Source organism: Phyllobates terribilis, unplaced genomic scaffold (genome assembly GCF_046119375.1).
Source record: "Phyllobates terribilis strain yellow unplaced genomic scaffold, ASM4611937v1 Scaffold_13__5_contigs__length_258822181, whole genome shotgun sequence".
Taxonomy (NCBI): domain Eukaryota; kingdom Metazoa; phylum Chordata; class Amphibia; order Anura; family Dendrobatidae; genus Phyllobates; species Phyllobates terribilis.
The window spans coordinates 191,922,253-191,937,148 of record NW_027362773.1 but is presented as its reverse complement, the minus strand read 5'-3'; the positions used below and the strand labels follow the sequence as shown (position 1 = coordinate 191,937,148).

General features: G+C 50.3%; 1 long non-coding RNA gene across 1 annotated transcript in view; it reads right to left on the bottom strand.

Moving 5' to 3' along the window:
- The window catches only part of LOC141174649 (uncharacterized), a 53,920-nt gene extending 39,663 nt beyond the window's left edge, over positions 1-14,257 (bottom strand). Inside the window, exons 1-2 of the long non-coding RNA XR_012252931.1 lie at positions 14,103-14,257; positions 4,770-4,821 (exon numbers count right to left, since the gene is read on the bottom strand). This is a non-coding gene — a long non-coding RNA (uncharacterized lncRNA). The remainder of the gene's footprint in view (positions 1-4,769; positions 4,822-14,102) is intronic.
- Positions 14,258-14,896: the final 639 nt, after the last annotated feature.

Sequence of the window (14,896 nt, the reverse complement as noted above, 5' to 3'; positions counted from 1 at the left end):
GAATTCGAGGGCCAATCCTTCACTTCAAGGAGATCACTTCCACTGTCCACAGGAAAAACTGGTCTCATCTGAGTAAATAGGATGCTACCTCCTATCCAGCCATCCTCAGCAACAGACGAAACGGGTGGAGTACCAGGAACAGCACACAAGGAAGTCTCTCTCCACTTATTATCAGGTAGCACCCCAGAGGGTTCAGGAGACAACTGGAAGTCCTCCGCCGGGTTGGAGGGGTGCAGAGACTCGGGGGTAACCTCTGCTTCGGGGTACATCTTGTCAAGCTCACAGGATGAAATGGGCGAGGTATCAGGTACAAGGTGTAGAAAAGTCACTGTCTCTTTGTTATCTGGTGCTACCCCGGAGGATTCAGGAAACAACTGGGGGTCCTCCGCCGGGTTGGAAGAGTGCAGAGACTCGGGGGTAACCTCGGCTTCGGAGTACACTAGTTCGGACTCGCTAGAAGAAGCGGGCGAGGTATCAGGTACCGAGTATAGGAGAGTCCCTGTCCATTTGCTATCAGGTAGCACCCTGAAGGGTTCAGGAGATAATTGGAGGTCCTCCGCCTGGTCGGAGGGGTGTAGAGACTCGGGGATAACCTCTGCTTCGGAGTACACTAGGTCGGACTCACTGGAAGAAGCGGCCGAGGTATCAGGTACCGAGTATAGGAGAGTCTCTGTCCATTCGCTATCAGGTAGCACCCCGAAGGGTTCAGGAGACAACTGGAGGTCCTCCGCCTGGTCGTAGGGGTGTAGAGACTCGGGGATAACCTCTGCTTCGGAGTACACAAGGTCGGACTCACTGGACGAAGCGGGCGAGATATCAGGTACAGAGTATAGGGAAGACTCTGTCCATTCGCTACCAGGTAGCACCCCGAAGGGTTCTGGAGACAACTGGAGGTCCTCCGCCTGGTCGGATTGGTGTAGAGACTCGGGATTAACTATCACTTTGAGGTACCCATTGTCAGGCTCACAGGACGGAGCGGAAGAAGTATCGGGTACCGGGTGTAGGGAAGTCTCTCTCCATTTGTCATCAGGTGGTATCCAGGAGGATTCAGGAGGCAACAGGGGGTCTTCCGCCAGGTAGCAGAGATGCACAGACTCGGAGGTAATCACTGCTTCGGAGTAGCCTTGGACAGGCTCACCGGTTAAAGTGGGTGAAGCATCAGATACCGGGTGCAGGAAGTCCTCCTGTGTGGATTCTAGGTGGGCAGAAGTCTCTTCGGGCAGGAGAACTGGTGCGCTACCCACGCACATTACCCGTCGGGGCTGCTCCGGGATACAGGGAAGTGAAGCTTCAGCAGGGACTTCAAGGTTGGGATCAGGAGGTCTTTGGGAGGACAGACCCTGGCGTGACGGCTTGCCTCTACGCCTAGCACGTCTGGACTGACTCTTGAGGTTGGGAGAAATATTCCGGAGAGCGTAGTCATCCTGTGTGGATTCTGGGTGGGCAGTAGTCTCTTCGGGCAGGAGGACTAGTGCGCTACCCACACACATTACACATCGGGGCTGCACCGGGTTATTGGGAAGTGAAGCTTCAGCAGGAGCCTCCGGATTAGGGTCATTGAAGACCATTAGAAAGGCCACCAGGAAGGCCATTATGTCCAGGACGATAGGATCCTGTGCATCCCATAGGGGGGTGATCCATTTCAAGGCATCACCCGCTAGGTAAGACATCATGAATCCCACCTTAGCCCGATCGGTGGGAAAACAAAGAGGGTAGAACTTGAAGTGTAGCATGCATTGCTCCACAAATGCACGACTCTGTCTTGGATCCCCATAGTACCGTGGCGGATCCGCAGGAACGAGTGCAGAAAGCTCCATCTGGACGGATGCGAAATTCGCCAGGAACTCAGCTAGTAGCAAAAATAAATAAATAAATAAATAAATTTCTTCTAGATGCACGTATTCGCTGGAAAAGGTCTCAGAGAGTGAAGGCCGTGGGGCTCAACGGGAACCATGGCCTGAGCATGCGGTAATGCACACGCCCAGGCTGAGTGGCGTGTGCGTGTATATGTAGTGATTCCACTGGACCGTGCCGGAGAGTGAGTGCTTGGAGGGGCGTAACTAAGTATCCACCCGATCCGACCAGGGTCGCACGACGGCATACGACGCCAGTGCACCAAGGAGGAACCGAGCAGAGGGACCAGGTGCTACTCCAGGACAGAACCCGGACACGGCTGTTGACCCACACAGGGGAATACAGGAACAGGCAGGTTAGGCTGGCACACAGACTGCTGGGTATAGGCAGACACGGCTGGTATGCAGACTGGCGGATGCTGGTAAGCATGACTGGTATGCAGGCAGGGAGGTACTGGCAGGTACGACAGGTTGGAGCACCGAGTGGATAGGACCCAGTACAGACTGGGACTCAGGAACAGAACCGCAGATGCGGTGGACAAACAGTAGAGTGAGGCTGCCCAGAGCGGCGAGCAAGAGCAGAACAAGATGAGGCCGCCTGGAGCAGTGAACGAGAGAAGAGCAGGACAAGGCCGCCTGGAGCGGTGAGCGAGAGAGGAGCAGGACGAGACTGCCGAAGCAGCGAGCAAAGGGTCAGAGCAGAGCGAGACTGCCGGAGCAGCGAGCAAAGGGTCAGAGCAGAGCGAGACTGCCGGAGCAGCGAGCAAAGGGTCAGAGCAGAGCGAGACTGCCGGAGCAGCGAACAAAAGGTCAGAGCAGAGCGAGACCGCAGACGGGGTAGACAGGGCTGAGCAGAGCAGAACCGCAGACGCGGTAGACAAGGCTGAGCAGAGCGAAACCGCAGACGCGGTGGACAAGGCTGAGCAGAGCAGAACCGCAGACACGGTGGACAAGGCTGAGCAGAGCAGAACCGCAGATGCGGTAGACAAGGCTGAGCAGAGCAGAACCGCAGACGCGGTAGACAAGGCTGAGCAGAGCAGAACCGCAGACGCGGTGGACAAGGCTCAGCAGAGCAAAACTGCAGACGCGGTAGACAAGGCTGAGCAGAGCAAAACCGCAGACGCGGTAGACAAGGCTGAGCAGAGCAGAACCTCAGACGCGGTAGACAAGGCTGAGCAGAGCAGAACCGCAGACGCGGTGGACAAGGCTGAGCAGAGCAAAACCGCAGACACGGTAGGCAAGGTTGAGCAGAGCAGAACCGCAGACGCGGTAGACAAGGCTGAGCAGAGCAAAACCGCAGACGCGGTAGACAAGGCTGAGCAGAGCAGAACCGCAGACGCCGTAGACAAGGCTGAGCAGAGCAGAACCGCAGACGCGGTGGACAAGGCTGAGCAGAGCAAAACCGCAGATGCGGTAGACAAGGCTGAGCAGAGCGAAACCGCAGACGCGGTGGACAGGGCTGAGATAAATCACCGAAGAGGAAAACAAAGACAAAGCAAAGGGGACAGGGCTCTGTTCACACGGAACAGAAAGAAAGGCAGAACCAGATACACACTAGATACTTGCAAAGAAGTAGCGAGAGGACTCCAACTCACAAACGGAAGTACAGCGACAACGAGAAGTAGTTAGGTGCAGGTTCAGACACTACAGAAAAAGGGAGCAAATGGACATAAAGGCAAAACAGATAAGAAACTAGGAGACAGTTCAGACAAGAACAGCTACTGCAACAAAATGCAGGAACGAGCCTAGGTAAAGCCAAGTGCTGGTTCAGACACTGCAGAAAAAGGGAACAAACGGACATAAAGACAAAACAGGTAGAAAGCTAGGAGACAGTTCAGACAGGAACTGTACTGCAACAAATACAGGAACGAGTCTGGGTATGCGGCCCCCAGAGGGCGAGACGAACAGGCTAGGAGTGTGCAGACAGGCCTGGAAAAACAGCCTCAGGAAGGCAGACAGACAGCTGGCTAGAGTGCACAGACAGGACGCAATTCAGACACGGGAACTGATACCGATAGGCAGGAAACATAGACAGGACATGGCATGTCAGCAACCAGATGCCAACTGACAGAACACAATGCTCAGGCATGGATTCCAGGGAGGAGCTGGGTTAAATACCAGGTGACAGACAGCAATAGGCTGTGGACGCACAAGGGGTGTGCCTGCAGCAGCTACAAGAAGCAGGAAGTGATCGGGCGCCGCCGTTAAGCAGCAGAAACAGAGGCAAGCAGACAGCATGGAGGGAAGCCAGGCTAGCAGACTGGACTGGAGATCAAGTGCGCGCTCTTGCACAGTGGGAGATGGACCACTATGCAAGGACGCTGCCAGGTATGTTACACTGTGTACTATTGAGTCCTTGTGAAGGAAAAGCCTGTGGTTGTGTATGCATAGAAGTGTGCTGCTAAGAGATGTAATCTGTGCTGAATTATGCTACTGAAGAGACTGACATTACTGTGCCTGCTTCATTAAACTGTACTGTAATGAAGATTTTTGCTGTAATATCCCTGAATTGCACTGGCCGTGCTTCAGATTAAATTCCACTTTTAAACTGTTGAAAAAGACTCTTGTCAGTTGCTCTACAACACGGCCATACTTGTTGCTGTTGCTCCTATCCTGCCACATCTGCCTCTGTTGTTCCAGCTGGACCCTCCTGCTGCACCAACGCCATCTGTCCGTGCTGTACTGCTGAACTGCTCATCTGCACCAAAGGCTTTGTGGATTCACCTCTCCAGGTGAGACATCACACCATAACCTGAGTTTAAAATATATCAACTAGAGCTAAACCAAATTCTCTTGAAATTTCAAGAGGTTCCCTAAAAATTGAAGACCTCCTTGACTGCAAGAAATGTTGGCAAATAAAAACAGTGCTTTACTTCATGCTTTTGATGTGCATCACCCCAGGATGCTGATACTTACAAATATTGCTGTTGGCAGAAGATGAATGTGTAAGTCGCACTCCTGGGTTCACCTAGGAGATCCAGGACAGGTAGAAAAAACAGGCAAACAAATGGTCAAACAGGGGAGTCAAAGAGTTAATTGAGAACAGTAATCTTACAGTAGCCAGGTCAGAAAACGCAATTAATCAAGAACAGCACACAAGGTGGTATTAGACAATACAATAACTGGCTCTGGGCTGTGTACATAATAAACTTAAAGGGTTAATTCATCTTTAGAAGTTATCACCTATCAATGGGACGGGTGATAACTTGCTGATCAGTTGGTCCTGACTACCGGGATCTTCATCTATCCCCAGAACAGAGCTCTGGTGTGCGCCATATGAATGGAGCGGTGGTCAAGCATGCACCATCACTTCATTCTTGCTCTATGAGACTGCCAGAAAAAGCCGAGTGCTATTATCAGTATTTATGGCAGTCTCAGGAATGGAGCAGAATGAATGGAGAGAAAAGAGTGAATGCTCGGCCACTGGTCCATTCAGATGGGGCTCTGCAGAGCTCCGTTTTCAGGATCAACAAGAGTCCTTTTGGTCGGACCCCTACCGATCACCCGTCCTTTTGATAGGTTGATGATAAGGATTAGAATGACCCTTAAGAAAAAAGGGTGAGGGGAATGCCATGCCATATGACCACCGAGCCAGTCCTCTCATTGGTCCACTAACTAGGCTCCCTGGCTAACAAATCAGCCAACTGATCCATTTGGCCAAGGAAAATGCAAGTGAGCCTGTGGGGATGGCTGAGCACACTGCACAGGTACTACCCAAAATTATGGACTGGAGCACAGCAGGGCAAGTATGTTACACATGGCCATTTGTCCTTCAAATGAGCTACAATATTGGACAAAGCCTATGGACAGCTCTTCTATCTAAGGCATAGAGACCTTTACCCCAACACAAAGACTCATGATCCTGTAATTTTGAGTAGCATATGACAATGGCTATAACGCCAGTTCCTGCAATCCCCAGAGTGGCATCTACGGTAGAGATGAGCATATCAATCTGCGAAGCATCGAGTTTGAGTTGAATACTTGGAAATTCGATTCACGGTTCTCTTATGGTCAGTGGAGTCCTCTCTCTCCTGTAGAGTGTAAGCTCTTATGCTCAGTGGGGTCCTCTCTCTCTCCTGTAGAGTGTAAGCTCTTATGCTCAGTGGGGTCCTCTCTCTCTCCTGTAGAGTGTAAGCGCTTATGGTCAGTGGAGTCCTCTCTCTCCTGTAAAGTGTAAGCTCTTAAGATCAGTGAGGTCCTCTCTCTCTCTTATAGAGTGTAAGCTCTTATGGTCAGTGGGGTCCTCTCTCTCTCCTGTAGAGTGTAAGCTCTTATGCTCAGTGTGGTCCTCTCTCTCTCCTGTAGAGTGTAAGCTCTTATGGTCAGCGAGGTCCTCTCTATCTCTCCTGTCGAGTACAGGTTCTTATGGTCAGCAGGGTCCTCTCTCTCTTCTGTAAAGTGTAAGCTCTTATGGTCAGCTTGGTCCTCTCTCTCTCCTGTAGAGTGTAAGCTCTTATGGTCAGCAGGTTCCTCTCTCTCTTGTAGAGTGTAAGTTCTTATGGTCAGCAGGGTCCTCTCTCTCTCCTGTAGAGCGTAAGCTCTTATCGTCAGCTGGGTCCTCTCTCTCTCCTGTAGAGCGTAAGCTCTTATGGTCAGTGGGTTCCTCTCTCTCTTGTAGAGCGTAAGCTCTTATGGTCAGCGGGTTCCTCTCTCTCTCTTCTGTAGAGTGTAAGCTCTTATGGTCAGCGGGGTCCTCTCTCTCTCTCCTGTAGAGTACAAGCTCTTATGGTCAGCGGGTTCCTCTCTCTCTTGTAGAGTGTAAGTTCTTCTGGTCAGCAGGGTCCTCTCTCTCTCCTGTAGAGCGTAAGCTCTTATAGTCAGCGGGGTCCTCTCTCCCTCTCCTGTAGAATGTAAGCTCTTATGGTCAGCAGGGTCTACTCTCTCCTGTAGAGTGAGAAAAACCAAAGACAAGCAAAACACCCAAATAACTGGAAGTAAATGGATAAATCGCACAGTGCAAAAATAATGATAAATAATAAAGGGTATTTAGTTAACATAATTTTGATCAAAATAATGTAAAAGCCATCTCGCCACGTCACGGCAACCCTTATGGGACAGTCCTAACTCTAATATTAAAACCTTACCGTTTGTCAAGTGACATACACATGGATAAGGGCAGAGAGATTGAACCCCTAGTAGAAGCATAGACCTGAGAGGCAGAATGAATCTTTCAGCTCAGACAAAGGGCGGCCACACCCTTATATGCACTGAAGCACACTAAACTACAAAGAAAAAACCTGGAAGTGTGAACTGAAACGTAAATTGATGTGCATGCAAAATGTAAATGTATGTTCACATAAGGCCACTAGAAAGAGAAAAACCAAAGACAAGCAAAATACCCAAATAACTGGAAGTAAATGGATAAATCGCACAGTGCAAAAATAATGATAAATAAGAAAGGGTATTTAGTTGACATAATTTTGATCAAAATCATGTAAAAGCCATCCCGCAACGTCACGGCAACCCTTATGGGACAGTCTCTCCTGTAGAGTGTAAGCGCTTATAAACAGTGAGGTCCCCTCTCTTTCTCTCCTCTCCCCCACATGTATTTTCCAAGCAATTAAAAAACCTTCACAGCAAATCTAATTTGTTTGATAAATTCCACAAAACCGTCAAATTCAAATTCAAAAAGATCCACTCATATACTGTATAATCCAATCTATATTCACACAACCTTTCTTTCCATGCGGTTTTGACTCCACAAACTGCTTGAAAAAGCATTCAGAAAGCCCTCAAAAGAATCTTCCTATTAAGTTTTATGTAAAATAGTCTGTTCATAAGTTCCGGCTTTTGAGCACCTTTTAATCACTTCAGGTTTCCAAAAATGTCAAGTGATATAAAGAAGTGAGCGAGTCAGTCTTCAGGAGTTTTCCAGCAGGAAAACTCCTGAATAAAAATGAAAACACCTTACAATAAAAATCAATGGAAGGCTCAGAAAACATCCGGAATACGCCTCTGCACCTTTTTGACCGTTTTTGTTTCAGGAGTTTTCCACTAGGCAGACCATCCATACCTTACAATAAAAATCAATGGAAGGCCCAGAAAACATCCGGAATACTCCTCCGCACCTTTTTGACCGTTTTTGCTTCAGGAGTTTTCCACTAGGAAGACCATCCATATCTTACTGTTAGGAAGGCAGTGGCAAACAACTTTAATATAATGGAACGCAACCGACCCCGGGGTCCGCGATGCAGCCTAGTGGACTGCTGCCGAACACTTTCCGCGTGAGAAGGAAAGCAACCAACTTAAATGATAAACCCTTCCGTGTTACTGCACACAGGAACGGATATCGCGGTTCGCTCAATCTCCGTTGACAGCACGGGAGATGTGCGACCGGAAAACTATCGGTAGCCCTGTTACTGCACAGGGACTACTCTGGCGGCACTAGGATACGTGTGTGACTACGCGGACAGGTACACGTGCCTCCAGCCGGCGTGCTACTGGACTGAAGGGTACTACTCCACGTGGCTGACAGGCGATAGCCGTGGATAGGATGTCTGCAGGCTGCTCGGGGTGTTAGGCGACCCCTTTGGCTGAGCCAGACTGCTAGACGAAACTACCTGCCTCTATGGAACTAGCCTGCCTGACAGAAACTACTCGTGGAACACAGTCGTCCACACAACCGCATTACTGCTCAATGATCAGAGCGCGCCGCCATGTTTGTGGGCGGGCCTTTTAAAGACTAAGCCCTGCCCACCGACGCGCCATTGGTGATGCCACCCGTGGACCAATCAGGCAGTGCCAGATCACCGGGTCAGGTGGGTGCCAAACCACCAATCACGATCCGCCACGTCATGGGCATACTCAGTGCGGCGAATCCTGAACTTAGACTCCAAAAGCCCAGTCTCCCTCTGCAACCTATGCTTAACATTGCTAGGCACAAATACCTGGGAGACAATCTGCACACCTCGTGGACCAGCTAGGCGTTGAGGCTGATGACAATGCTGAGCAGCATCAACCCTGGCTGGAGTGAAATGGGAGACCATAAAAGGTTCTGGACCCATTTCAAATCCAGCAACAGACTGACACCTAACATTATCCCCCTCCACTTGACACTCATTTTCCTCCATGAGCCAGGGGGCAAAAATGTGGTCCACCGGATCACAGAGAGGATTCACAGAACCGTGACCCCTCCGGTGTACAGGATACCCTTTTTTAAAGCGGGGGGGCAAACTTAGCAGACTCCCCGCGTACTTTAGTATTGCGAGCCATGAGCCACACTCTGTCGCCCGGGTAGAATACGGGACAACGAGAAGTGACAACTGACTCTCTATGTGTGGAGTCCGTCACGGGTGACAGATGGGGAAGACCCGCCGGACTTTGGCGGAAAGATTTATCTCTCGCACAGACGGGACACGCGAGAACAAAGTACTTGACGTCCTGGCGCCACCGGGCCACCAATAGGACCTTTGAAGGGACTTAGTGGTACATTTGACCCCCAGGTGGGCTCCGATCTTGGGGGCATGAGCCCAGGAGAGCACCATATTCTGTAAATTAGGGGAAACAAACGTCTTCCCTGACGGAACCGGGTTAGAGGACACTGCAGCCACCCTCTCTTCCTGAGAGTTCTTTTCGACATAGTCTGACAAGACCCGGGTCCTGGGGACAGACAAAGAATCTGTACCGGAAGCCACAACGGTAGAGGGATCAGAGACTACCCTCCGGGTGACTTTGACCATACACTGAGACGCACAATTCTCACTCCAGGAAGAAATTCTCCCCGTATTCCAGTCAATGTGTGGAGTATGACAACGTGGCCAGGGGAGACCCAATAACACCTCGTCTAATCCACCGGGAATGATAAGAAATGAGATGACCTCCCGGTGGCCCTGAGGAAATGACATGGTGAGGGGAATCGACCGGTGAGTGATTTGCGCGTCCAGGAGTGAACCATTGACAACACTAATGTTCATTGGTCTTGAGAGTAACTCTATAGGGATGGCATGCTTCTGGGCAAACGTAGATGATAAAAAATTGCCATCAGCACCAGAGTCCTCCCACGCCTTGGCAGAAACTGCAGATGTACCAAAGGACAATGTCACATTATATAATAATTTGGAGGAAGAAGTCCCAGAATTTAATACACCTCCTCCAACGGTGGTAAGACCAACTCATTCTCCTGACTGCTTGGAACCCTTATTTACGGGGTACTCCAAGAGATGTGCAGGTCGGGAACGAGAAGGACTAGAATCAGTCCGGGATATATCCATAGCCTCAGGCTCCGGGTCGAGAGTCTCGGGTTTGGAAATGGGTCTAGAGAAGGATGGTGCCAACTGATACTGAAGTCTGGCAAACTCCAGCTCTAACTTGTGTTCCGCATGACGCAAATCTATACGGTCAGCGAGAGATATTAACTCCTCCAGGGAGGTTGGAATCTCTCTAGTAGATAGAGCATCTTTAATATTCCCAGCCAGACCCTTCCAGAACACCGGGATAAGCGACCTCTCAGACCAATCCAGTTTAGCCGCTAGGGTTCTGAACTGGATGGCATAGTGGCTGGCGGTAGCCGAACCCTGGATCAACGCAAGAAGCTTAAGAGCCGTATCATGCGTGACCAGAGGACCTAGGAATACACTTTTTAGAGTCTTAAGGAAAAGACCCACATTTACTACAACCGGATCCTTCCGCTCCCATAGAGGAGTAGCCCACTCCAGAGCCCTGTGAGAGAGTAATGAGATGACATATCCCACTTTGGCTCTTTCGGAGGGGAACCGTGCCTCCATCATCTCCAAATGAATGGAGCATACATTAATAAAACCCCTGCAGAATTTACTGTCCCCAGAAAATTTTTCCGGGAGAGTAAACCGGGGTAATGGAGCACTTGCAGTGGTTGTGTGGCACCCCAGGGGTCTGGTTTCCACAGTAACGGCAATGTTATGTCTGAGAGCAGGTGGGAGGTCTCTTGGTCAGGGATCCTGTGCATGCCACACCTCCTGCCCAGTCCTGGGAGGGGAAGAACTTCCCCTATATAAACCTGGGGCTGAGGCAGGGTTAGAGAGTTCGGGGGGAGAGTTCGGCCAGGAGGGCTGACAGGGAGCTGTGGCTCCGGCTGGGCCCAGCTCCTGGGCCATGCCAGAGACGGAGAAGAGAGGCAGCTGTGGGAGGAAGCAGCAGGAGCTCTGTGGGAGCGGTGTTGCAGGGAGTCGGGGGCTGGCAGCTGCGGGGCTCGCCCTGACTGAGAGGATTTCTTGCCGGACCCGGAGTCCGAGGCTGTGGGGACTAACTCCTACCCAGCAGCAGAATCCGTCAGGCAGGGGATTTCAGGTCCTCTGGCCAAGAAACCCGAAGGCACGGTCACACGCATGGGACCAGCACCGCCGTCGTGGAGCGGAAGCCATTAGAAGGCCCCGAGTCACCGGCCATACGGGTGAGCACCACACGGTACACTCAGGGACGTGGGCTACTTTTACCCGCTTCTAGCAAGGTAGCCAGAAGAGTATCGTTAGTTTGGGAGGCCTACAACTCCGCCTGGCCAGGGGAGATCCCATCTGCTCAAGGACTGACCAGGCCCCAACCGCTAGCCAGTACTCCGGGAGGGTCTATCTTTGTCACCAGTAAAGACCCTGAACTACACCGCATCGTCTCTGAGTGGTTCCTGCTACCCCCATCATCCACGTCGGCTGCCCTGAGGCCATACCCCTCCCGTTGGGGGTTATACCATCCACGCTGCACCATCCTTCCACCGGCCTCAGCGGTCTGCCCTGCAGCGGCAGCTCCATAGCTGCATTCAACGGGTGGCGTAGTCGTCCATCATCTACCGCTGATACAGCGCCACTTAGTCTGACTCCCTGGGCACGGACCAGATCACCGCCACGAGACTACAACCCTCAAGAGATCCGGCTCCGGGTGGGCTCCCGCGTGCGCGACGCAGCGCGGCACAGGCCCGGGGGCGCGTCAGTTGCAGTATTCACCGCAGCCGAGTTAATAATATTGGCTGCTAGAGTAGCCGCCTGGGTAGCTACTGCAGTGATATCAGCGACCGGGACAGCTTGCTCCAGACATTTAAGTCTGGCCTCAATTCGCTGTATATACTGCAGCAATTGCTGGTTGTCGGCCATGTTCGGCAAGACCCTGGCGCTCTGATACTGTTAGGAGGGCGGTTGCAAACAACTTTAATATAATGGAATGCAACCGACCCCGGGGTCCGCGATGAAGCCTGGTGGACTGCTGCCGAACACTTTCCGCGTGAGAAGGAAAGCAACCAACTTAAATGATAAACCCTTCCGTGTTACTGCACACAGGAACGGGTATCGCGGTTCGCTCAATCTCCATTGACAGCACAGGAGATGTGCGACCGGAAAACTATCGGTAGCCCTGTTACTGCACAGGGACTACTCTGGCGGCGCTAGGATGCGTGTGTGACTACGCCGACGGGTACACGTGCCTCCAGCCGGCGTGCTACTGGACTGAAGGGTACTACTCCACGTGGCTGACAGGCGATAGTCGTGGATAGGATGTCTGCAGGCTGCTCGGGGTGTTAGGCGACCCCTTTGGCTGAGCCAGACTGCTAGACGAAACTACCCGCCTCTATGGAACTAGCCTGCCTGACAGAAACTACTCGTGGAACACAGTCGTCCACACAACCGCATCACTGCTCAATGATCAGAGCGCGCCGCCATGTTTGTGGGCGGGCCTTTTAAAGACTAAGCCCTGCCCACCGACGCGCCATTGGTGATGCCACCCGTGGACCAATCAGGCGGTGCCAGGTCAGGTGGGTGCCAAACCACCAATCACGATCCGCCAGGTCATGGGCATGCTCAGTGCGGCGAATCCTGGACTTAGACTCCAAAAGCCCTGTCTCCCTCTGCAACCTATGCTTAACATTGCTAAGCACAAATACCTGGGAGACAATCTGCACACCTCGTGGACCAGCTAGGCGTTGAGGAGACCACAGAAGGTTCTGGACCCATTTCAAATCCAGCAACAGACTGACGCCTAACACCTTACAATAAAAATCAATGGAAGGTTCAGAAAACATCCGGAATACGCCTAGGCACCTTTTTGACCGTTTTTGCTTCAGGAGTTTTCCACTAGGAAGACCATCCATACCTTACAATAAAAATCAATGGAAGGCCCAGAAAACATCCGGAATACGCCTGGGCACCTTTTTGACCGTTTTTGCTTCAGGAGTTTTCCACTAGGAAGACCATCCATACCTTACAATAAAAATCAATGGAAGGCTCAGAAAACATCCGGAATACGCCTAGGCACCTTTTTGACCATTTTTGCTTCAGGAGTTTTCCACTAGGCAGACCATCCATATCTTACAATAAAAATCAATGGAAGGCTCAGAAAACATCCGGAATATGCCTGGGCACCTTTTTTGACCGTTTTTGCAAATATCTTCTTCATCTTTTAATAGATTTTAAAAAAATGTCCGGAAAGAAGAAAAAGATGATTCAGGTTTCCAAAACTACAAAGAAAAGGAGTAAGTCCAGAAGTGTGAAAGAGAAGAACGTCATGTGCGCATACCTTAAAGGGGTTGTCCACTACTAGGACAACCTCTTCTTGAACTAAATGTTCGGCCCCGATAAAATAAAAAATCCTACATTCACCTCCGATGCGGCTCCGTTCCAGCGTAGTCGACACTCGCGGTCCCGGGGCGGTGGAATGACAACTGGTGCCTGGCGCCAAATCAGCGCTGGCATCACTATCCCCACCTCCTGTCGAAATGAACATGAAGAGGAAGCCAGGGATCAGCTGCGGCCCAGACTTCCTCTTCATGTTCGATTTGTTCGAAGGTGGGGACAGCGATGCCAGCGCTGATTGGGCGCCGGCCACATGTCATTCCGCTGCACCAAAGCTCCGGGACCGCGAATGACGACACCGCTGGAATGGAGCTGGCAACGGAGGTGAGTAAAGGTTTTAGTTTATTGGGGCCAAACATTTAGTTCAAGAAGGGGTTGTCCTAGTAGTGGACGACCTCTTTAAGGCAGCAAAAATGGCAAATGCAAATTTCAATGCCTTCTTGCACCTAAACAACCAAGCAAATGGCACAATATTTTATGCAACAACCTAATAAAGAAGCGGCTGGACCTTTTATGGTTAGCGTCCTGCATTGTGATGAATTGCTGCATAATTCTGCTGTAATGTAACCCACTTTAGTATTAATTTGCATTTGATATAAAGAATTAGCTGGTTTTTTTTACATATTCACAGCTGCTCTCAAAGGGGAAGAAAATGCTTCATAAAGTTGCCATTAGCATACAGGAGCAGTAACATCTGCTGAAACCTTAATAAGCTTATTACCTGCAGTTCAGCACCGTATTATCTGCAGTCGGTCACCCTTGCCCTTAGCAGTAGGTGTTTCAGCTTCTAGGAGTTCAGGCGGTTTTCGATACCTGCGCTCGTAATCGAAATGCATAGAAATGTCCTACAGGTAAAGAAAAATATACAAGATGTCCCAATCTGTCTAGCTTTACTGTAAAGCACATCAATTATTCATGACTCTCCCCCCTTTTTCACTCCCGCAAGCACCTTTTAAAACAATATCTTGGCAGAATTCATTAACGAAGTTATGCCAACAATTAAATAAACCTGCGTGACATTAAGTGGAGCGAGCTACAAATGTTTGCTTTGATAGCCTTTCATGGTCTATTTTTTATTTTTTTTGCTGCATAGGGGAACGCAGCCCATTTCTGCCAGGCCTGGTGCGCCACCTAGAGGGTATGAGCTGAAATCACAGGCACATTTAACTCTTCGGAGTGGAAGATCTGACCTATGTGGAAATTAAGCGTTTCCAACAAAATTCTTGAGGATCCACCCTAATCATTTCCGAGAAACCATCCCTCAAGAAAGGGATGAATGACACATATTTATCTTCTGGTTGTGGCTATTTTTTACTGGCGTGAATTATTTATACACGTTTTGAAACAGAAAATGTAATAAAAAAGATGTTATAGTAATGCAATCATTTTTAGAATTAATATACGGTGTTGCAACCAGGATATTTTATCAAAGAAGTACTAAGTATATAACCTCCATTTTTTGTTTTTACTTCCTCGTTTTTCAAAATAGATAATTTTTTCCCTCCATCGAGCCAT